At 39.8% G+C, this 24,099-nt stretch overlaps 1 protein-coding gene and 1 pseudogene across 9 annotated transcripts in view; both read right to left on the bottom strand.

Moving 5' to 3' along the window:
- Positions 1 to 24,099, bottom strand: part of LOC127673655 (zinc finger protein 431-like) — an 826,992-nt gene that overhangs the window by 500,634 nt on the left and 302,259 nt on the right. The gene's annotated exons all lie outside the window — the stretch shown is intronic.
- Positions 4,507 to 5,142, bottom strand: LOC127674225 (inositol hexakisphosphate kinase 1-like; annotated as a pseudogene).

Genomic DNA, 24,099 nt, shown 5'->3' with positions numbered 1-24,099 from the left:
AATTTGGTTTTGTCATGGAATATCTTGTTTTTTTCCATCTATGGTAATTGAGAGTTTTGCTGGGTGTAGTAGCCTGGGCTGGCATTTGTGTTCTTTTAGGGTTTGTATGAAATCTGCCCAGGATCATATGGCTTTCATGGTCTCTGGTGAGAAGTCTGGTTTAATTCTGATAGGTCTGCCTTTATATGTTACTTGACCTTTTCCCCTTACTGCTTTTAATATTCTTTCTTTAGTGTACGTGATGTTTTGATTATTATGGGACAGGAGGAATTTCATTTCTGGTCCAGTTTATTTGGAGTTCTATAGGCTTCTTATATGTCCATAGGCATCTCTTTCTTTAGGTTAGAGAAGTTTTCTTGTATAATTTATTTTGTTGAAGGTATTTCCTAGTCCTTTAAGTTGGGAATTTTTGCTCTCTTCTATACTTATTACCCTTAGGTTTCTTCTTTGCATTGTGTCCTTGATTTCCTGCATGTTTTGTGTTAGGAGCTTTTTGCCTTTTGCCTTTTCTTTGACTGTTGTGTCAGTGTTTTCTATGGTATATTTTGCATGTGAGATTCTCTTTTTTATCTCTTGTATTCTGTTGTTGATGCTTGCATCTATGACTCCTGATCTTTCCTAGGTTTTCTAACTCCAGGGTTGTCTCCCTTTGTGATTTTTCTTTTAATTGTTTCTATTTTCATTTTTAGATCCTGGGTTGTTTTGTTCATTTCCTTCACCTATTTGATTGTATTTTCCTGTAATTCTTTAAGGGATTTTTGTGTTTTCTCTTTAAGGGCTTCTACATGTTCACCTGTGTTCCCCTGTATTTCTTTAAGGGACTTACTTATAGGTCCTTAAAGTCCTCTATCATCATCATGAGAAGTTATTTTAGATCTGAATCTTGCTTTTCCTGTGTGATGGTGCATCCAGAACTTGCTATAGTGGGAGAATTGGGTTCTGATGATGCCAAGTAACCTTGGTTTCTGTTGCTTGTGTTGCTATCCTTACCTCCTGCCATCTGATTATCTCTAGGGCTCCCTTCCTTTGCTATACCTGACTGGAGCCTGTCCTTCATGTAATGCAGGTTGTGTTGGACCTCCTCAGAGTACAGCTGTCTCTGTGATCCTGTGATTTTGGCATCCTGTGATCCTGAGATCTTGGGTGTGTCAGAGCTCTTGGGAGTCAAGCTGCCTCTGAGACCCTGAGATCCTGGTGTGACCAAGCTCCTGGGGATCCTGGGTGTGTTAATGTGCCTGGAAGTGGAGCTTCCTCGGGGTGCTGTGGGACTGGCTGTGGAGTTTGCCCCCAAGGTCTGCTCAGGGCATTGGATCAGACCAGAAGAGACCCAGGCCCCTGGTTAGGTGGAGTTTCTGGGTCTCTGGATCCTGCTGGTCCCAGTTACTCCAGGTAGTGCTGGAACAGATGTTGTGTCCCCCTCACTTCTGATCCTATGATCCTGCGTGTGTTAGACTGCCTGGGAGTGGAGCTTCCTCTGGGTGTTGTGAGACTGGCTGCAGAGTTTGCACCTGAGATCCTATCAACAAGATTTTAAGTGCAAGGCATATATAAAGAGTGTTAGCACAAGGTGCTGGCTAGTTTTTTTTTTTTTTTTAAATCAAGACAACACAAACCTAGATATATTGGAGTTGTACCCACAATTGAGAAAAATTGGTCTTTAGGAAAGCCTGTGTGATATTTTCCTAATTAGTGATTGATGTAGGAGATCCTAGCCTATTGTGAGTGATGCCAGTCCTGTGCATATAAGTCCTGGGGTAGTTAAGAAAGCAGGATGAGGAAACCTTTAGAAGCATGTCAGTAAGCAATGTTCTTCCATAGTTGTTGCTACTGTTCCTGACTCTAGGTTCCTGTCCTGAGATCTAGTTCTGAGTTGCTTTGATGATGGACTGTGATGTGGAAACCTAAGCCAAGTAAGCATTTTCTACTGTCTAGTCATTGCCATAGAGTATTTAGTTGACTTTGCTCAGTTCTTAGCTACAGCTGGAATTTTTTCCCCTGGTTTTACCAACAGAAAAATCTGAAAATAGAACTAAGTCATGACCTACCGTAAGTTTTGAACTTGAAGAAGATAGAACAACACATAAAAAGCCAATAATTAAGACAATCATTTAGAAATGAACCGAAGTTCAAAGGCACGTGCAGAAAGAGCTCCCATGCCAGGGAACGACTCATTTAAATGCACATGTGGCCAGTTCTGTGCACGTGCAAGCATCTTGAGCCTCGGATTTTTTCACAGAATCTGGCTGGGACATTAAAACCTAAACACCCAGATTGAGTAGTTCAGACTCTGAACTGCCTTAATCCACACGAAGTGATAAATCTACAGAATAAAAGACATAAAGTGGCAGAGTTCAGTGAGAAGCCACGTGCAAGCTATGCTTGTGTGTGATTTATTGGGCAAAGGGTGAGAGCTAAAAGCCTTCATCCCCTTCATTGGCATTATTAATATAGCAACACCATGTAATGCACAGCGCACAGAAGTAAACATGATCAATTTTTCTGACACTGCAGAATACAGCCCAAAGTCAACTGATGACGACTTTTCAAACCCAGAGTCACAAAAGGAATAAAATGAGATTAAATGCAATACACGTATTATATTACTTTACAAGCATAGCAAGACTGAACGCTCACAACTACTTACTTTTAAGTACTGGATTGTGGGGGTTTTTTTTGTTTGTTTTTTTGTTTTTGTTTTGTGATGCCTCTCGAGAAAAATATCAAGAGAACCCTTTAAATACTACATAATTAAAGCAAATGTTGGCTGCTCTATTTTGTTCACTTTGTGTTTGTGATTTAAGTATTTTGCTGAATACATACTTAAAGTGGTGTTGGCTCAGTGGGAACAGCAGCACACCTCCTGCATGCCCCACAAATCATCTACAAAAGTGTTGTCTGTACCTCCATTTAATGAGAGCAACTGGGTGTTTTCTGTAAACATATTATTAATGGGAACATCAAATGCAATCTGCATGCCACGGAATCACCTGATGCTGTAAGTGGTTTTCTCTCTGCAGTCATCACTTCTTTCCATCTCCAATTAGTATTATCTGCATTTAGTTCTCCATCATGTAAGGATCGTCTGACTATTGCTAAAACATCCAGGAAGAATTATTCAGTCCACAACAAAACAACAACAACAACAAAGACAAAAACAAAAACAAACAGTCTAACATTCTAAGCTCTGAAAATTTCAGATCATCTTTTATCTAGTTACTTTATCCCCACATCCAAAAATAAATAAATATTAAACTCATCACTATCCAGACAGCCGTAACAGTCTTCAGGATGACTCTATATGAAGTGATCTGTTAAATAAATTAAACATTGTATCTGTAACTAAATTCATGAAGTGCAAATTCAAATGAGTGACATTCATATTCTAAAGAGGAATGCAAACCTCTAAGCAATAGTTAAAATTATATTGCTTATTGGGAGAAACAAACTACTACATGCTTTTGTTGTCAATATTTACATGCATAGTATGTCCAAAGTAAGCCTTCTGAGTACATCTTCAAAGTGTACAACCCCTTGTACAAGGGGGCATTATTCCTTATCTTGGAGAAGAATAGACAGAGGTTCTTACCATTTGTGCCACAGTTTGTCACATGGCTAACAATTCCCCCACATCGCAAAATATACCTCAATTCAATTCATGATTTAAGGGGAGAAAAAAATAACTACATAAACTAAATGACTTCATAAAGGGCAAGCATATTTATCTACTTAAAATGCTATTGTGAACCTATAAAATATTTTTATAAGCCAATGAAAATGCAGTGCAGTACGCATTCTGATGACTTGAAAGACCTTCATTGTCTAATGGTTGTAGAATTTCTATACAGTCATCTCTGCATGCTTTATTCTGTCAAAACTGTGATTCTACCATATACGTATATAGTAATGATCAAAATATACTGTAGTAGAGTAAATAATTTTAGTGATTCATCAAAATTGGGAAACTTAAGCAATTCTCTCTCTCTCTCTGTGTGTGTGTGTGTGTGTGTGTGTTTGGTATTAAGAGATTAAACTCAAGGCCTTGCACATGCAAAGCACTAAGCTGTGCCCAAAGCACTGAGAATATTCTAAGGCTCTAAAGGCTATAGGTAAGATAAAACGTGATAAGTTATGAATTTCAAGGTATAATCTTATCTAAATTTTATTATTTATTTAATTTATGTAGACATTTCAATATATATAGACCAAAGTTCAAGGCATTCTCTTTGCTGTCAAGCCCACCGGGGCCACCTCTTCCTTCCTGGGTCAGCCTGGACACAGCAGTCACAGCCACAGAGCTAAGGAGCCTGGCTGAGAGGACGAATGTTCTGCCCTCCTCTACTTTATATATATGGATTTCCAGGCTACAGCTAAAAACATTTCTTTTAGTTTACACCAAAGAGAAATATAGTCCTTTAAAAGCAAGTCTGTGTGTCCTCACAGCAAGTTCAGAGCGACGGTCCCTGCCTGTGGGTGGAGAGGAAGGGGTCCTAGGGCCCAGACCTGGGATTACTGGTTCTCATCCCACATCTGCTCCATGATGCTGATAAGATTCTCCAAGCCAAACACATAGCCTCCGTCTGGCCCATCGTGAACAGTGGGGTCATCCCGGAAGCCCTTGAATGTGCTGTGTGCAAAGTCAATCATGCGGACATCCACAGTGGGCAGGGAAGAGGGGGCCAGCCTCAAGACTGGTGTTGCTAGGGCTGGTGCTGGGGCCACCGGGTGGTGGCACCTCAGTGAGCCCCATGGCCACGTGCTTGAGATGTAGCTCAGAGCGGCTCTCCTTGCCATCGTAGATGACAAGCAGGGAGCTGGAGTAGAAGCCTCCCGCTCCAGCACAGCTTTAAGGCTCGGCACTTTGCTTGGGACAGGCTCAAAAAGGTCATGTCGCAGGTCCAAGCCATTGTGCAGGTAATGATAGAGGGCACTGCGGAAGCCTTCGATGGAGAGTCCACGGCCATAGTACTTATTCCTGCAGAGCTAATGACCTGTGTCCAGCTGGTACACCTGCATGCTACAGACCCTGACCCCCCGCGTGGCTGACGCGCTCTGCTCACACTTCCTCATCTGCCGGGCTGCCTTCTCAGCAGAAGCATCGTCCCCATGCTGCCGGGTACCATGTTTATATGGAAAAATGTCCAATAATTGTTAAAGCAACCAAGGAAAATAGATGCCCATCATACAGTTATAGCCATGATTTCCTCCTAGTGCTACTACTGATCATCCAACAATAAATAGAATAAACTATTCTGTGGTATATTAATATATGAGTTTATAAAAGAAAAAGGACCTGACGAAGGCTGTTAATATGACAAGGTGAGATGGGGTACCAGTGGCATAGAAGCTTCCAGGGGTAATGGAGAGGAAAGATTTATTGATAATGAATGATATTTTATGTCACTAATGACGTTCATTTACCATTGACAAGACTACAGAAGTACATGCAATGACTGAAAAGTTTGTTTTGTTATATTCTAGCGTGGGTATACAAACTGGAATGTTACTTTCCCAATTTGTTGCTATAATAAGTAATAGTGAATATTCTTATAATTATCGAGGCCCATCTGTTTATTTTATGTTAACAAATAATTTCCAAAGCATTTATTGCTATGACTAATGTCATTTCCATTATCCATGTCTATCAATATATTTCACCTCTGGTTTTGTATAGTGTGAATATTGTAGATGAAACCGTTTTTATGATATTGCTACCTATTCTTTATAAGTGGTTCAGAAAGGCAATAAGAAAACCAAAGCATAAACAAATATTTTTAAATAGAAAAGTGTCTACTGCCAAGCCTGATGGTGCAAATTTAATCCCTGGGATCTACATGGTATGAGAGAGACAGCTTCCAGAGGTTGTCCTCTGACATGCCCTCCACACTAAATGAATGAAAGTTGTTTAAAGAAAAAAAATTAAGTCTCTATCAGACATAAATCACTACCGTTAACATGTCAGAATGGTAACATTTTTATATGTATGTATGTATGTATGGAAGTATGCATTTGTGCTGCCATTGTGTGGCTGTGGAGGTCAGAGGACAATTTGTGAAAGTTCCTTCTGCCATGTGGGTTTTGGTAATCCAACTCAGGTCTTCAGACTTGGTGACAGGTGTCTTGTCTCATAGAGCTGTCTTACTCACCCTATAATGGTAACTTTTATAAAGTTTCCTAAGCTGAAAAAGTAATCAAAGATAATCTTACACAGCAATATATCACCATGCTATTTTTTTTTAGCAAAAATATATTGACTGATTAGAATAATTTATGGGTCTGGGCTGGAGAGATGGTTCAGTGGTTAAGAGGACCTACTGCTCTTCCAGCGGTCCTGAGTTCAATTCCCAGCATGTGTGCACGCGAATGCAGCAGTGGCCCACAAAGCTAGTTTCAGCACTGCTCTGAGTCACTGTGCAGAACCAGCACGGCAGATGGTTTTAAGCCAGACTAGTGAAGTGTGAGATGGGTATACATACTCACCTACATAACTGGTGGTATGACTCCTTCACACTCAACCACTCAAAGGAGCTTCTTTCCCTTTGCCATGATAAAAATCCCCAATGAAGGCAACTTGAGGAAAAGGTGTTATTCTGGCTCACATTTTAAGACAAAGTCTATCATGGTGTGAACGTGAAGGCAGGGAATACTCTAATCAGATGCCCACCTTACATCCACGGCCAAGAAACAGAGAAATTAATATTTGCTTCTGCTCGGTTTCTTTCCTCCATTCATATGATCTAGGATGCCCTGCCCTAAAAATGGTTCCAACCACAATCAAGATGAATCTTTCTACATCAATGAAGGTAATCAAGGCAATCCTCCACCAGCTGTCCAGAGGCTTGCCCAAACTAGCTAATCACTCACAGGTGTGTCCACATGCTTTTCTTCTGGGTCATTCAAATGAGAAGTAGGCTAGACTATGTGGGGGGGGGGGAAGATTCCCCTAGAAAAGTAAACAGTTTCATTCTCAACTAAAATGCCAAAAATATCCTTGAGGCTCTCAGCAATCTCTTCTTTGCTAGAGGCCATAAATGCCAAAAAGTGTACAGGGGATCTAATCTCACATCTGGTTTGTAAAATAATTTTAGGATACTTCCTTGGAGTGAGAGATGTCCCAGCTAAAAAAGAAAAAAAGAAAAGAAGAAAGAAAAAAAAGCCTTCTCGTCAAGAAAAAAGATTCCTTAGCTGAGTGGAGACTTTCATTCCAGTTGTTTGGAGTCATTCACTCGACCAGTAGACCATCCGAAGGAAGCCAGCTCACGTTAAGCTAAGGTAAAGAGATGGGCACAATAATTAGTCCTTAAATGAGATATGAGAAATGTCATTTCCTTCTCAGCATCTTTTCCTGCAGTGCAGTAGCTTACAGGGTTACAGTGCTATGTAGCTATGGAGTTGTAAGTCAGCCCACTGCAGTGCTGTGTGGCTGTGTACCCTGTAAGTCAGTCCACTGCAGTGCTGTGTGGGAATTTAGCTGTAAGTCAGCCCACTTTCCTGAACTGTTCAGAAAAGTTTGATATTTCTTCTATCTTCTTTCTAAGCAAGCTTGCTTTGACACTTCGGACTTTGCCCAAACATTTCTGTCACACTCTGTCTCTAAAGTCTTTCCCTGTCATGTAGCCACTTATCAGCCACGTGTCTAGCCTCCATACCAACTTACACGGCATGGCCTCTTTTCTTTCTCTTATCATTTTTCTCCTCTGGGAAGTTTTGCAGTGTATAGATTGCCTGGTCGGAGATTTTTCTCCTTGAAATGCTATTGAAATCATCCTTGAACTTCGGTTAGAGTCCGTTCTCCAATTATTTTATTACTGAGACTGAGAACCCCAAGACAGAACCTCCCGTATTCCCTGCATCAATTCTAGATTCTGTCAAGTTGAGAATACTAATCATTGCAGTAGCTTGTATTATAGAATGATTTCACATTAATTAGGATAAATAACACATGAATTTATTTGGTTGCAAGTGTTTGCTATCTTTTCTAAATCCTTCACAGCTGAAAAAAATAAGAAAATCATCTATGCAGCATTTTCTTCTTGAATATGTTTATATCATTTTAATTTGTTAATTTAAGAAAATTTGAGTTTTTCTCCAATTTATAAAATCCATACTTAATGCTTTCCTTTTTCCAATTCTTTTTGACAATTACTCTCATAGACCATCAAAAAGCTGTAATCGGTCACCAATGTGCAGTTCATTTCAAAGCCAGATGAAGATAAAAGATAGCAGACTAGCTCAGAAAAGTTATAAGTCTCATGAGCTAAAAACAGAACATTGTCCATTTAAAACACTCTAGAAGTGTCTTCATCCTCTTCACTTTGTACACAGTTCCAATCAGCATACAGAGCATATGGAGACAGTAAGGGTCTGCTGAATAAATAGAAGGGAATTGGGGTGAAGACAGATGGAAGAAAGATGTAAGGGCAAATGAGGAGGAAAGGGAGAGAAAGAGGGAAGGGAGGGGAAATGATTTAAAGCTCAAAATACTTACATCAGAAAAGAAAACCTTAAAATGCTCTCAAAAGACTGATTTATACCCCTGCCTATTCTCAGAAGAAATTTATATATTTAAAGTCCCAACTCCAATTGTGACTATTTGGAATCATGGAAGAATTAAGTTTAACAGACACTCTGAGAGTGCTTCTGATTCATAGTTTCACTTTTCCTTCACAAAAGGGGCTTCAGCTTGCTTCTTCCTGTCTGTGATGTGTGGTCACAGTGAAATCAGGGCCTTTAACAGGCAAGAAAAACTATGCTCCCATCTCCCAAAATGAAGCCAGAATGGGATCTTAGAATCGTGCCAAAATAAATACTTATTGTGTGAGCTCCTGATTCTGTAGTACTTTGTTGAAGCTTCCAAGATAACTAGGAACTTCCAAGATAACTCAGTGAATTCCACTGAGGAACCCAAAGCTGTATGCGTCTGTCTCTCTGTCTGTATGTGTGCATGTATCAATACATCATTAAAAAGTCTGAATAAACAGAACCCGAGAACAAAACGTTCACAGTGGAAAGGTATTGACTCATTAAAGGGAAAAACTTGTGTTCAGTTTGCACAAAGGAAAGATGTTCTACAATACTTAGATTTCAAGTAGCTAGAAGCTAACTATTGTAAAAAAAAAAAATCAGTTTTTTCCTCCCAGCCCCTGCTTTGGGAAAGACAACTCTGAGACTAATTATTTATTAATAAATGCCTGGGGCAGAAGCTTTGGCTCACCCACCAATTCGCTTGTAACATATCAAACTATTCTATGTCTTCCAGTACCTCTCTTAAGTTTCATGTATACCAAGTCCCGTGCGAATTTCCTCTTTTTTTATATCCCGAGTTCAGCTCCCTGCTGATTTATGTCTGTCTCCTTAGTGTTCATCCTGTATCTCCCATGCCGCTCACTATTTCCCAGAATCCTCTCTCTTCCTGCCAGCTTCCTTCCCACCTCCTATTTCCTGCCTCAGCTCATTGGGCATAGGCCTTTTTATTGACAGGTCTTGCTTATAAGAGATTACCTCTAGAAAATATTTTGTTACTTCTTATAAAATTAAAAAGCTTGGTGTTTAAGATATTATTTTTGCCCAAGATTTTCTATGGCTGAATTTTATTACTAGCATTTCATGGAATACAAATTTTTCTCTGTGCCTTAATAGTAAGACATCCAAGGGCAGCAATAACTTTTTAAACTCATTAACTGAGGTATTTCAGAAATTATTATTTGAAAACAATAGCAGAAAACAATGGTCTTCTTACATTAGAATTAGTTAGAATGAATAAATTGAAAGCTGCTAAGTTAAAAACTTTAAACAGTGAGTTGTACAATGCATAAATTAAGTCTTAATAAAGCCCCTTTCAACAAAAAAATAAATGGTTCCATTAAGCTTTTCATACAATGACCAGACAAATTTCAAACATTATCCTGATAATATTCTTGCTTATAAGAGATTACCTCTAGAAAATATTTTGTTACTTCTTATAAAATTAAAAAGCTTGGTGTTTAAGATATTATTTTTGCCCAAGATTTTCTATGGTTGAATTTTATTACTAGCATTTCATGGAATACAAATTTTTCTCTGTGCCTTAATAGTAAGACATCCAAGGGCAGCAATAACTTTTTAAACTCATTAACTGAGGTATTTCAGAAATTATTATTTGAAAACAATAGCAGAAAACAATGGTCTTCTTACATTAGAATTAGTTAGAATGAATAAATTGAAAGCTGCTAAGTTAAAAACTTTAAACAGTGAGTTGTACAATGCATAAATTAAGTCTTAATAAAGCCCCTTTCAACAAAAAAATAAATGGTTCCATTAAGCTTTTCATACAATGACCAGACAAATTTCAAACATTATCCTGATAATATTCTACTTACAAACACCACAAACATATCTTCCAAAATATACTCCTGCTAAGTATGGAATTATACAAAATATCTAAAATATCTTACAAGGCAAATGGGAAAATGTTAATCTAGTTGTAGCTAAACACATTGCAGAGACAAGCAATCGGAGCTATGCCTCCAGAGAGTAATGGAAGAGGACACAAATTGGACTATTTTCCAGCAGGTGACAACTTCTATTACATTGATTAGATTTTTATTTACTTCCATCATCAAATAAGAAGAAAATACTAATTAACCACTGGATCATTCAAATAGCACATCACAGCATCTGCTACCTAGGTATTTCCCTCTTTGACACAACCTGATTCATGAAATGAGGCAGGTGTACATCATATGGAAATAAACAGTAATGATAACTGTTGGCACACCTCCTACCACTGCCAGATGCCCCAGGGTCAAGGATGAGCATTCTTGTCTATTCACTAAACCAGAAATGTGAATTTAGACACATTCAACTGCCACACGCCAAACAAATTTAACAAATGTTCATTGGTTTCTTTTCCTTTAAATAACCCATAATTTCATGTATCTATGGGATACAATGTTATATTTCGATAGATGTAAACATTGTAGAATGTATGCTCATTAAAAAAATGATTTGAATAGTAGGTGGATTTGAATTCCAGGATAAATCCAAGTTAAACTCTAATATTGGCCTGTAACAGGCACATTCATTAAACATGAGCAAGGGATAATTTCTAAAATCACATACGTCTAGAAAATGGTAAAATAGAAAGGTATCTCAGTATAAGTTTATTTTATATTTACTCTAGAAGTTGACTTTGCGCTTTAAGAATTTAATTTAGTAGAAAAATGTATAAAGATTTCGAAAAGAGAAAACGAAATCAAGAAATTCAGAATGTAGTGGGTATGAGGAACAGAGAGTGTCATAGATTGTGAACTGTGAGAATTATTGGATTATAAGGAAATTTAAAATGTGGTACATAGTCTTAAAGAACTTGCAATTTATCAATGTGGACATACAAATCATATAGCTTTTTATGTTTTGCTGACTGTACTCATAAACAGCAGTTTTTCCTGTCCACATAATAATCTGTGAGGAAAGGGGCACAGATGTTGGCTTCAGAGTTAGCCTATAATAGGGAAATGATGCCTCTTCCAGACACCGTGGGCTAACAAATCAATATCCCAGTATCAGGAATGCAGGTTACCGCTTTGGGGATTGTTGACTAGTGGAGCTCCATAGACCCCCTAACACTGTAAGCTATTGGCAATGCTCTGGATTCCCTTCCAGATCTTGACAAGACCTATTGCTAAAGATCTCTGAGAAATATATCATGGAAGGATCAAGCTGGTACTGATCTAGAAACTTCATTCCTACCAGCTATCTCTAATGGGTCTGGAAAGTACTAACACTACTAGGGGAGAAAAGTAATCATTTATCTATCCACCTGTGAACTCTGTGCCACAGTGACTGACACGGCAAGGCATGGCAGCTGAAGAAACTGTGGCATTAATGTCATAGGACCATCCAACAACTTCTTGATTAAATTTAAGGCCCACTCCACAAGATGGAGTCCATACCTGGAACCATTAAAGGGGCTAAGAACTCCCAACGTAGGTAGGTCATAGACCCCAGGGCAGAGCCTATCCTTTACTGTTATTCTACTACATGGTCATAGTATTAAATCAACCTCTAAAGGCTTACCACTGTATTATTAGATTACTTCATTTTTTCAAACTGCGTGATAGCTTTTTCAGCAGTAATAGATAATTAACACAGCCCACAATTGCTGAATGTTCCAAGAATAAAAGGTCATAGAGTTCTCAACCCCAGTGAGATATCTAGGACACACCCACTCCTTCCAAAGATTATCTGACCTAAAGGAAGTAAGTAACTACATCAATTAGTTTTCCAGACTAACAGGGCAGTTCCATATATGAACCAGTAATACCTTTGATTGTATCTGCAAGACGCGAAAAGCTAAACAGAAGAAATCCAAGCTTGGAAGAGTAAGAAGTTCCAACCCAGCTGAGGAGCTATTTGGCAGTTGGGTGTTGTGAGAAGAAGAGTCAGTTTTCTTTAGTAATATAGACTCTGGCAGAACAGTCTTGCTTTAGTAGAATCTCCTACACTCGCAAGTAATAGTGACAAAACTTAATAGACTCAAGGGATTTTTTAAAGGACAGAGCACATGAAGTTTAGGGGGAATGGTTGTAAGGGAGTAGATGGAGAATGTAGGGAGTAGACGTGATGAAAACATATCATATGTATGTATGTATGAACTGCTAAAATAGAAAACACTAAAACTAAAAAGTATATGTTTGAAAGGTAATGTAAGTATTTATATAAGAATTTTGAATAACTTGTGAATTTTTCTTTCTGCTATAAATGCATTCTTGTGTTTAAATGCACAGAATGATAGCTCATGACTTCTAGTTATGTATTTAAAAGTTGTATTTAAAAAAAATTGTATTTCAAGTACACACATCAACTTAATATAAGGAACAAGGGACAAGCTTTCAATTTGCACAAACATCTACTCGGAGATGCCCTTTAAGAGGTCCAGCATATGTCCTTCTTTGAGAAAAGCTGTCTTTTACCATATGCCATGTTCGTAGTCTGCCTTTTGAGTCATGAGCAGGGTGATCCCTTACCAAAGCAGGCACATTGTATTTTCCCTAGAAAAGTTGGAGTAAAATTATGACTGAGATTATATAATGTCACTGAGAACATTAACTAAAAGAAATCTTACCAACTTCCTTTGCTGAGAACCCAGGAGTTATGTGAACCTCTTATATCTGAAATTTGAGCCCTGGTGTCCAACAAAATATCTCTTTAAAATATAAATACTGGCTAGGCATCATATGCATACACATAATCCTAGGAGCTGGGAGGCTAAGGCAAATTTATTAAGCTTGAGGTCACCCTGGTTGATATAACTGGTTTCTGACTAGCCTGAGCAATGCAGTAAGACCTGAACACACTTGGTGGTAGAGAACTTTCCTAACATGGGTAAAGTCTTGAGTGTAATACCACGAACTGTAAATAAGTACTCATTTCTTTTTTAATTTTTTTTCATTTTTTTGGTTATTTTATTAATTTACATTTCAAATGTTATCCCCATTCCCAATTTCCTCTCCACAAGCCCCCTATTCCTATCTCCCTCTACCTGCCTCTACGATGGTGCTCTCCAATCCACCCACCCACTCCTGCCTCAGCGCCCTAGCGTTCCCCTATCCTGGGTTATCAAACCTCCACAGGACCAAGGGACTTCCTTCCAAGTTATGTCAGATAAGGCAGTCCTCTGCTACATATCCAGCTGGAGCTAAGCATACCACCTGTGTACTCTCTGGTTGGTGGTTTAGTCCCTGGGAGCTTTGGGAGGTCCGGTTGGTTGATATTGTTATTCTTCCTATGAGGTTGCAAACCCCTTCAGCTCCTATAGTCCTTGCCCCAACTTCCCCATTGGGGTCCCCATACTCAGTCCAATGTGTGGTTGTGTACATCCACATCTGTGTTGGTTTACTTCTGGCAGAGTCTCTCATGGGACAGCTATACCAGGCTCCGGTCAGTAAGCACTTCTTGGCATCACCAATAGTGTCTGGGTTTGGGGTCAACAGATGGGATGGATCCCTAGGTGGGGCAGTTTCTGGATGGCCTTTCCTTCAATTTCTGCTCCACTCTTTGTCCCTGCATTTCCTTTTGACAGGAGGAATTCTGGATTAATATTTTTGATTAGTGGTCCCATCCCTCAACTGGGGCCTGTGTCTATCCATTGGATATGATCTATAGAGGTTCTGTCTCCCCTTTGCTGGGTATTTTAGCTAACGTCCTCTCTGTTGGGTCCTGAGAACCTCTTAGGTTTTTAAAGGCTACCCCCAGTTCACCCTCCCCCACTGCTACACACCTATTTTCAAATTCCTGACCCTCTGTATTTCTCCCCCATCTTCCCCGGCATCTGAACTGGCCCCCCTTTTCCCTCCCTCTTTTCTCTCCCTCCCATCTTCCTCTCCCTCTACTTCTCAGAGATTATTCTCTTCCCCCTGTGGAGTATGACTACAGCTTCCCCACTTTGGTGTAATCTTGATCTTCTTTCTTCACATGGTATGTGAGTTGTACTGTGGATATTCTGAGCTTATTTTTAGCTGATATCCACTTATCAGTGAGTGCATACCATGTGTGTTCTTTCGTGACTAAGTGAGCCCACTCAGAATGATATTTTCTAGTTTCATTCCTTTGCCTAAGAATTTCATGAAGCCGTTGTTTTTAATAGCTGAGTAGTACTCCATGGCATAAATGTACCACATTTTCTGTATCCATTCTTCTCCTGAGGAACATTTGTGTTGTTTCTAGCTTCTGGCTATTATAAATAAGGCTGCGATGAACATAGTGGACCATGTGTCCTTGTTATATGTTGGAGCATCTTCTGGGTATATGCCTAGGAGTGGAATAGCCTGGTCCTCAGGTAATACTATTTCCAATTTTCTGAGGAACCTCCAGACTGATTTCCAGAGTAGTTGTACCAGCTTGCAATCCCACCAGCAGTGAAGCAGTGTTCCTCTTTCTCCACATCCTCACCAGCATCTGATGTCACCTGAGTTTTTGATCTTAGCCATTCTGACAGGTGTGAAGTGGAATCTCTGGGGTTGTTTTGATTTGCATTTCCCTGATGATTAAGTATGTCGAACGTTTCTTTAGGTGCTTCTCAGCCATTTGAGTTTCCTCGGTTGATAATTCTGTTTAGCTCTGTTCCACATTTTTCATAGGTTCTGGTTCTTGTATATATTGGATATTAGCCCTCTATCAGATGGAGGGTTGGTGAAGATCTTTTCCCAATCTATTGGTTGCCATTTTGTCCATTGACTGTGTCCTTTGCCTTACAGAAGCTTTGTAATTTTATGAGGTCACATTTGTCAATTCTTGTGGTGTTCTCTTCAGGAAATTTCCCTTGTGCCCATGTGTTTAAGGTTTTTTTTCCCCACTTTCTCCTCTATTAGATTCACCATATCTGGTTTTATGTGGAGGTCCTTGACTCACTTGGACTCGAGCTTTGTACAAGGAGATAAAAATGGGTCAGTTTATATTGTTCTACATACAGACCACCAGTTTAATGAGCACCATTTGTTGAAAAATGCTGTCTTTTTCCAGTGGATGGTTTTAGCTCCTTTGTCAAAGATCAAGTGACCATAGGTGTGTGGGTTCATTTCTGGGTCTTCAGTTCTATTCCAGTGATCTACTCGCCTGTCTCTGGGCTAATGCCATGTGGTTTTTATCACTATTGCTCTGTAGTATAGTTTGAGGTCAGGGATGGCGATTCCCCTAGAAGTTCTTTTATTGTTGTGAATGTTTAAGGGTTAATCTATCTTGTTGATTTGCTCAAAGTACCAGCTCCTGGTTTTGTTGATTCTTTGTATAGATCACTTTGTTTCTACTTGTTTGATTTCTGTCTTGAGTTTGATTATTTCCGGACATTTACTCCTCTTGAGTATTTTTGCTTCTTTTTGTTCTAGAGCTTTCAGATATGCTGTTAAGCTGCTAGTGTATGCTCTTTCCAATTTCTTTATGGAAGCACTCAGAGCCATGAATTTTCCTCTAACACTGCTTTCATTGTGTCCCATAAGTTTGGGTATGTTGTAACTTCATTAAATTCTAAGAAGTCTTAATTTCTTTTTTTATTTCTTCCCTGACCAGGTTATCATTGAGCAGATATTTTGTTTACCTTCCATGTGTATGTGGACTTTCTATTGTTTTTGTTGTTTGTGAAGACCAGCCTTAGTCCATGGTGGTCTGATAGGATGCATGAGATTATTTCAAACTTCTTGTATTGGTTGAGGCTTGTAGTCATCTTGTGCATCAAAGACATATTTCAATGCTTCTGTGCCCCTGAAGATCATTTCATAGTCAAAGGTTAAGTCAAAGCAGTCTATCTGCCCAGGAAAATCACACATCTGGAAGTTCACAAAGGAACTGTTGGAAATATCATCTTGATAAATCTTGTTTGTAATTTCCAAAAAGAGCGTCTCATTGGGTGACGTCTAATGAAACACCCCCTCTGAATGGAGGACTTGGTGATGTGCTGTAGCCCCATAAGCAGGATCCTTGGCTTGGAGCTGTCAACGCCCCTGCGCCTCTGCTGCCACCCACTGCCTCCTCTTCCTTCTCCTCTGTGCTTTAGCCAAAGTCCTTGAGGAATGAGTTGACTGTGTCATAACTGTTGGCTAGGGCCATCTCCTCTGCGCTGTACTGCAGGGACATGGTGCTGGACACTACCACCTGAGCCCTGACAGGCCAGGCCAGGTTAGGCCAACACCTCTCTAGGAATACTCATTTCTTAGGTAAAATATATGAATCTTTAACTATAGAGAATCCTTATATTTTATTTACATCAAAACAAGGAGGAAATAATGGTTTCCATTTCAAAGTTTCTTTATTTAAAATAAGAAGGGAAATATTTTTTAATATACTTGAAAATGCTTTATTTGCAGGGGAGGAGGTATATAATTTAACAAGACAAAACCCCAAATATAAAGATTTATAGAGACAAGTTGATAGAGTCACATGGGAACTTAAACTAGGAAATTTGTTGTAGATGCAATCAAAATATATTTTACATATATTTAAAATGCTCAAATAATAAAAATTATTTTTAAAACAGACAAAACCTATGTCATTGTCTAACACCTAGACCTTCTCATCTCCATGTGTGACCTCAGTGGTGTCCCAAAGTGGAAATTTTTTTTAAAAAAAGAAATAGTTCCTTCTAACTTACAAACTGCACTGGCTAGTTCTGTGTGTCAACTTGACACAAGATGGAGTTATCACAGAGAAAGGAGCTTAAGCTGAGAAAGTGCCTCCGTGATATCCAGCTGTGGGGCATTTTCTCAATTAGTGATCAAGGGGGAAGGGCCCCTTGTGGGTGGAGCCATCCCTAGGCTGGTAGTGTTGGGTTCTATAAGAGAGCAAGCTGAGCAAGCCAGGGAAAGCAAGCCAGTAAGAAACATCCCTCCATGGTCTCTGCACCAGCTCCTGCTTCCTGAGCTGCTTGAGTTCCAGTCCTGACTTCCTTTGGTGACCAACAACAGTGTTGAAGTGTAAGCTGAATAAAACCTTTCCTCCCCAACTTGCTTCTTGGTCATGATTGTGCAGGAATAGAAACCCTGATGAACACACAAACCTAATGTATTTAGATAAGAAACAGTAAAATGAATACATACTAACATGTAAAATCTTAAGAGTTTAAAGGGATCAAGTTTCTTATTATGTAATCTGCAGCATCAAAATCGCAGAGTTAAAATAACATTTTTGGCAAGTAAAAAAGTATCAACCCAATTAACAATGGATGCATGGCACAATGGTGCCAAGTGATATGTATATATACATATATATAAATGTATATGTATATATATATATATATATGTATATATATGGTTATTTTATTTATTTACATTTCAAATGTTATTCCCATTCCTGGTTTCCCCTCTGCAAACCCCAATCCCATCCTCCCTCTCCCCTGCTTCTATGAGGTGCTCACCTAACCACCCACCTACTCCCGTCTCACTGCCCTAATATCCCCCTGTGCTGGAGCATCGAGCCTGCACATGACCAAGGTCTTCCCTGAGGCTGATTAATGCCATCCTCTGCTACATATGCAGCTGGAGCCATGGGTCCCCCATGTATATTCTTTGGTTGGTAGTTTAGTTCCTGGGAATTCTGGGAAGTCTGGTTGGTTGATATTGTTGTTCTTCCTATGGGGTTGCCAACCGCTTCAGCTCCTTCATTCCTTCCCCTAACTCTTCCATTGGGGTCCTGGGCTTAGTCTGATGGTTGGCTGTGAGCGTCCACAACTATATTGGTCAGGCTCTAGCAGAGCCTCTCAGGGGGCAGCCATACCAAGCTCCTGTTAGCAAGCACTTCTTGGCATCAGCGACAGTATGAGGGTTTTGTGTCTGCAGATGGCATGTATCCCTAGATGGGGCAGTCTCTAGATGGCCTTTCCTTCAGTCTCTGCTCCACTCTTTGTCCCTGCATTTTCTTTAGACTGGAACCATTCTGGGTTAAAATTTTTGAGATGGATGTGTGACCCCCATCCCTCAACCATATCATAAGATATATGATGTATGATATGTGTCATATATCTTATATATTAAAATTCTTGTGGGCATAATTAAATGGTGTTCAACAGCAAACATTACTGTTGAATCCAGAACTTCAATATAGATAATGGGAGTTAACCCTACCCTCTAAAATTGCTTTTCTGAAGCCTTAAATGTGCCACCTTTAGTGGGAGTTCCTTATATTAAAGAGTTTTAACAGCATGTACTTCCTGGCATCCACAGTACTCTCTGGGCTTGGTGACTATGTATGGTATTGGATGGATCCCCAGGTAGGGCAGCCTTTGGATGGCTTTTCCTTCAGTCCTTGCTCTGCACTTTGCCTCGGTATTTGTTCCTGTGAGTGTTTTGTCCCCCCTCCTAAGAAGGACCATCCCATATACAGTCACCAAACCAAGACACTGTTGTGGATGCCAAACCCAGACACTGTTGCGGATGCCAAGAAGTGCGTGCTGACAGGAGCCTGGTATAGCTATGTCCTGAGAGGCTCTGCCAGAGCCTGACAAATACAGAGGGTGATACTCGAAGCCAACCATTGCACTGAGCACCCCCAGTGGGGTCCCCAATGGGGGAGTTAGAGAAAGGACTGAAGGAGCTGAAGGAGTTTGCAGTGGCATAGGAAAAACAATAATATCAACCAACCAGACTTCCTAGAGCTCCCAGTGACTAAACCACTAACCAAGGAGTACACATGGAGGGACCCACGACTCCAGCTGCATATGTAGCAGAGGATGGCCTTGTCAGGTATCAATGGGAGGAGAGGGCCATGGTCCTATAAAGGCTCGATGCCCCAGCATAGGGGAATGGAGAGGGAAGGGAGGCAGGAGTGGGTGGGTGGGTGGAGAGACACTCTCATAGAAGCAGGAGAAGGGGGATAAGATAGGGGGGTTCAGGGGACCAGAAAAGGGGATAACATTTGAAGTGTAAATAAAGAAAATATCGAATAAAAAATTTAAAAAACTAAAAAAAAAAATGTTATAACAGAATAATGCAGAATAGAATCTGTTCAAAAATAAGCAACTTTGGGACAGTGCTAATTAAGACTACTGTTTTCTTTGTGAAAACATAGTTAGCATGCTCCAAGACAATTTCACACATGTACATAATGATTCTTCTCCATAACCTCTTTTATTCTTCTCCCACCGGATATCAACACCCTTCTTCCCTACCATTATCTCTTTCTTACATTAATGTCTGGTTTGTGACGCACCGAGTTTAACCAAGGCCCTGTGTGAGATCAAGAGTTTGTAACTAGTCACAAGAATGTAGCAGGGTCACTAACAGAGACACAACTTAAGACAACTCCAAGAGCCTATCAGCAACCAATATAAAGTAGGCAATGAAGTGCAGGGACTAGGTAGGCCCTGAGCCTCAAGTCTAGCCGTGACAGGTTAAGTCCAGTTCAGATAGCCACAGCTGTGTTGAGTTTGTGATTGCAATGGCTTTGCTATGCCAGAAAAAGAGTTGCATTTTATGCCCTTCTCCTTGTCTTCTGGCTCTTACATTCTTCACTTCCGTGATGTCACTCCTGCGGCTTACAGGGAGTGATATAAAATGTCTTGCACATGATCATGTCTGGCCTGGAAGTCTTGCATTATAGTTCATATGTTTCGTAGTTGGATTAGATTGCTTATGCCTTTAAGTAGTGTATGAATACTGGCATTACAAGTGTGGGTCATTAAGTCCTATAGTTGAGGACTAAATTATGCTTCTCTTTAGTTTGTACTGTGTGTGTGTGTGTGTGTGTGTGTGTGTGTTGGTATATGTGTCTGCACATATATGTGCAGCTATATTTGCCTCTGTATGTATATGTGGAGGTCAGAGTTCAATTCCAGGTATCTTTCTTTGCTACTCTGCTACCTCACTTTTTGAGACAAGATCTCTCCTTGATACCAAGCTTTTTATTTCCTCTAACCCAGCTAGCCAATGGGCATACGGAGTTGCCTGCCTTAGCTACACTCGTCTAGCGATGGGATTACAAGTGTACACCACCACAGCCAGCTCTTATGTGGGTGCTTGTGGGTGCTAATGATGGAAAATTAAGTCCCTACGCTTGTGCAGCCGTCACTTCACCCGCTTAGCCATCTCCTGGGCCTCAGATTTTAACTGGTTTGTCTCACACCATCAACAAGAGCTTTAAAATGGTGTGCCTACTTTAAAGTTTTGCTTGCTTTGAACTTTATTTCTCCACAAAAATCATAAAAGAATTTTACCCCTAAGTTATTTCCTAATAGTATTAAGAGGTTGGAAACCTAATCCACCTATGATTTTTTTTTTTAAGGTGAATCCTATGGAGATACTGGGGCAGGAAAAGCACTTCTGACTGCATCTTAGTGGCTTCATAAGAGGAGGAAAAGAGTCACACTTGTACTGTCTCTGGCCACATGATAGTCTGACATTCTTTCATTTTCTGCCAGCAGGAACACTATCATCAGTTGCCACAGACCACCCCAGTCAGGTATGGGGGTCCCCGGGATGCGGGTCCTCGGAGTCCAGATGAGTAAGGATTTGGCAGTGACATACAGAAACCAACACCGGGGCGGCTTGAATCTGAGTGTATTTTGCGGCTCTCAAGCAGGGCATTTTATACATTAAAAAATCCAAACACTACAACCCTTAGAAACTGTATCTAGCTAAACAATCACAAATACCAACAAAAATCATTTGGCACAGTAGAGCACAAAAATCATCCAAGCATTACAACTCTGAAACTGTGTTTTCAGTGAATCACAATCAGAAGAGGTAACATCATTATTAATATAAATCATCAAAATAAAATAATTCTAAAAAAAATGTATACAGTGGGGCAGTTGTCCAAGGCCAGTGGTATATTTCCAAGAACAGGTTAATAAATCTTTATGGTCAGGTCAATTATTGCTTAACATCAAATGCCTGATTTATTTTTATAAATCTTCAATGCATAAATTTAAACTATTTTAATTCTTTTTACTTAAGGCTTTCTTTTCCATATACCAAAACCACACATCCGATGACACACATGTAGCCATATGAAATTTTATTGTTGGGAAAGTTTTTATCTATCATAATAATTTTGTAAAAGATTTAAAAAGTAAAGCATTGGCTTCCCCGGGGATAAGGCCATGCTTGTGACCCATCTCAAGGCATGGTTTCGTACCCATTATTCTTGCTTAAGATCTTGCCCTAGGCTACCAGGAACCTGTACCTTAGAAAAGAAATGAAAGACACCAAAACAGAAAAATTGCCATGAGAACTACGGCTCGACATGTTTGCTCCGGCCAAGAGTTCCACAACTGGTTCCAGGAGACTTCATTCTTTTCAAGTCAATGCCTCAGTCTGTGGAACTTGTCACCCAGATTCTACTGGGGTTGGTGTGGCAATCAGTGGAGACCTCTGGGAGGGAGAAGGCAGCAGCGTGGTGCCCTGCAGTGCACCATCCAGCCTTCTGCTTCCTGTTGCAGCCGCTTGGACCCTGTGGTACTTGCTGTGCGTCAGGGGCACATCAGCTCTGCACTGCTTCCCTTGTAGCCTCTGCCAGTCCAGAGGGCGGCCAGTGCACCGCACCCACCCTCTGGGGCCCTGGGACCTCGGAGGATCCTAGCGATGATAATGTGAAGTGGTAAACACGCAAATACTTTCTTTTCTTTTATATATATATATTTATTTTCTATATTCTTTGTTTACAATCCAAAAGCTTTCCCCTTTCCCAGTTCCTCCCTCCCCATATGTCCCATAAGTCCTCTTCTCTCCATCCATTCTCCTGTCTTTCCCCCTCCCTTTTCTCTGTCCTGGTACTCCCCTACAAAGCTGGATCAAGCCTTTCCAGGATTAGGGCCCTCTTCTTCCTTCTTCATGGGAATCATTTGATATGCTAATTGTATCTTCAGTATTCAGAGCTTCAGGGCTAATTAATATCCACTTATCAATGATTGCATTCCATGTGTATTCTTTTGTGATTGTGTTACCTCTCTTAGGATGATATTTTTCCAGCTCCATCCATTTGCCTAAAAAATTCATGAATTCATTGTTTTTAATTGCTGAATAGTACTCCATTATGTATTTATACCACATTTTCTGTATCCATTCCTCCATTAAGGGATATCTGGGTTCTTTCCAGCTTCTGGCTATTATAAATAAGGCTGCTATGAACATAGTGGAGCATGTGTCCTTATTGCATCCTGGGGAATCCTCTGGGTATATGCCCACGAGAATTATAGCAGGGTCCTCTAGAAGTGTCATGTCCAGTTTTCTTAGGAACCACCAGACTGATTTCCATAGTAGTTGGACCACCTTACAATCCCACCAGCAGTGAAGGAGTGTTCCTCTTTCTCCACATCCTCGCCAACACCAGAAATGAATCCACACACCTATGGTCACTTGATCTTCGACAAAGGAGCTGAAAACATCCAGTGGAAAAAAGATAGCCTTTTCAACAAATGGTGCTGGTTCAACTGGAGGTCAGCATGCAGGAGAATGTGAATTGATCCATTCTTATCTCCTTGTACTAAGCTCAACTCCAAGTGGATCAAGGACCTCCACGTAAAACCAGTCACACTGAAACTAATAGAAAAGAAACTGGGAAAAACCCTTGAGGACATAGGCACGGGGGAAAAGTTCCTGATCAAGAATTGACAAATGGGATCTCATAAAATTACAAAGTTTCTGTAAGGCAAAGGACACCATCAAAAGGACAAAACGGCAACCAACAAATTGGGAAAAGATCTTCACCAATCCTACATCCAATAGAGGGCTAATATCCAATATATACAAATAACTCAAGAAGTTAGACCCCCCAGGGAACCAAATAACCCATTAAAAATGGGGTACAGACCTAAACAAAGAATTTTCACCTGAAGAAATTCGGATGGCCGAGAAGTACCTTAAGAAATGCTCAACATCATTAGCCATTAGGGAAATGCAAATCAAAACAACCTTGAGATTTCACCTCACAACAGTCAGAATGGCTAAGGTTAAAAACTCAGGAGACAGCAGGTGTTGGTGAGGATGTGGAGAAATACTTTCTTTTCAATTATACGTTGCTTCCAGACATGTTTTTTTGCAACTTGTTGAGCAACGCTTTAAGATGTTGGACTTCTGCAGTAGATGGTGCTGATGGGTGATGGGTTGACTTAAGGTGGGGGGGGGGGCGAAACACTTTCATGGTTTTATTATAAACCAAGAATTTTGGACTTGTAAAGAGGTATTATTGCAATAATGCACTTTTTATACTTGAAATGTATTTGTATGATATAAAGTTATTACTTTAAACAAAATACAAGTTAGGGGCATTTGTTTATAGAGTTTGGATAATTTTATAACAAACAAATTTCCTAATGTTTCCTAAATACTCATTTTGGGTTTAATATATATATATATTACATTTAAAGTAATTTTACAGTTCTATGATGGATCCTCTTATAGAAACATTATCAAAATGTAGAACTCATCCACATTTTTGAGTATAATTCAGTAACTTGATTACCAGGTTTTTTTTAACTTATTGGTCTTGTATCTTTAAATCATGACTTTAGCCAACTAGCCTACTTTACTAATTTTAATGTAGCTAATACTTCCTTTCCAATTGTCTCCCTTTGTCTAAATGAGAAAAGTCGAAATGATCAAAGAAAGAGGTCTTACTTTCCAAAACTTTCCAGATACT

This window comes from Apodemus sylvaticus, chromosome 23 (assembly GCF_947179515.1).
Source record: "Apodemus sylvaticus chromosome 23, mApoSyl1.1, whole genome shotgun sequence".
Lineage (NCBI taxonomy): Eukaryota > Metazoa > Chordata > Mammalia > Rodentia > Muridae > Apodemus > Apodemus sylvaticus.
The sequence above is the reverse complement of the archived record's forward strand: the minus strand, read 5'-3'. Positions and strand labels throughout refer to the sequence as shown.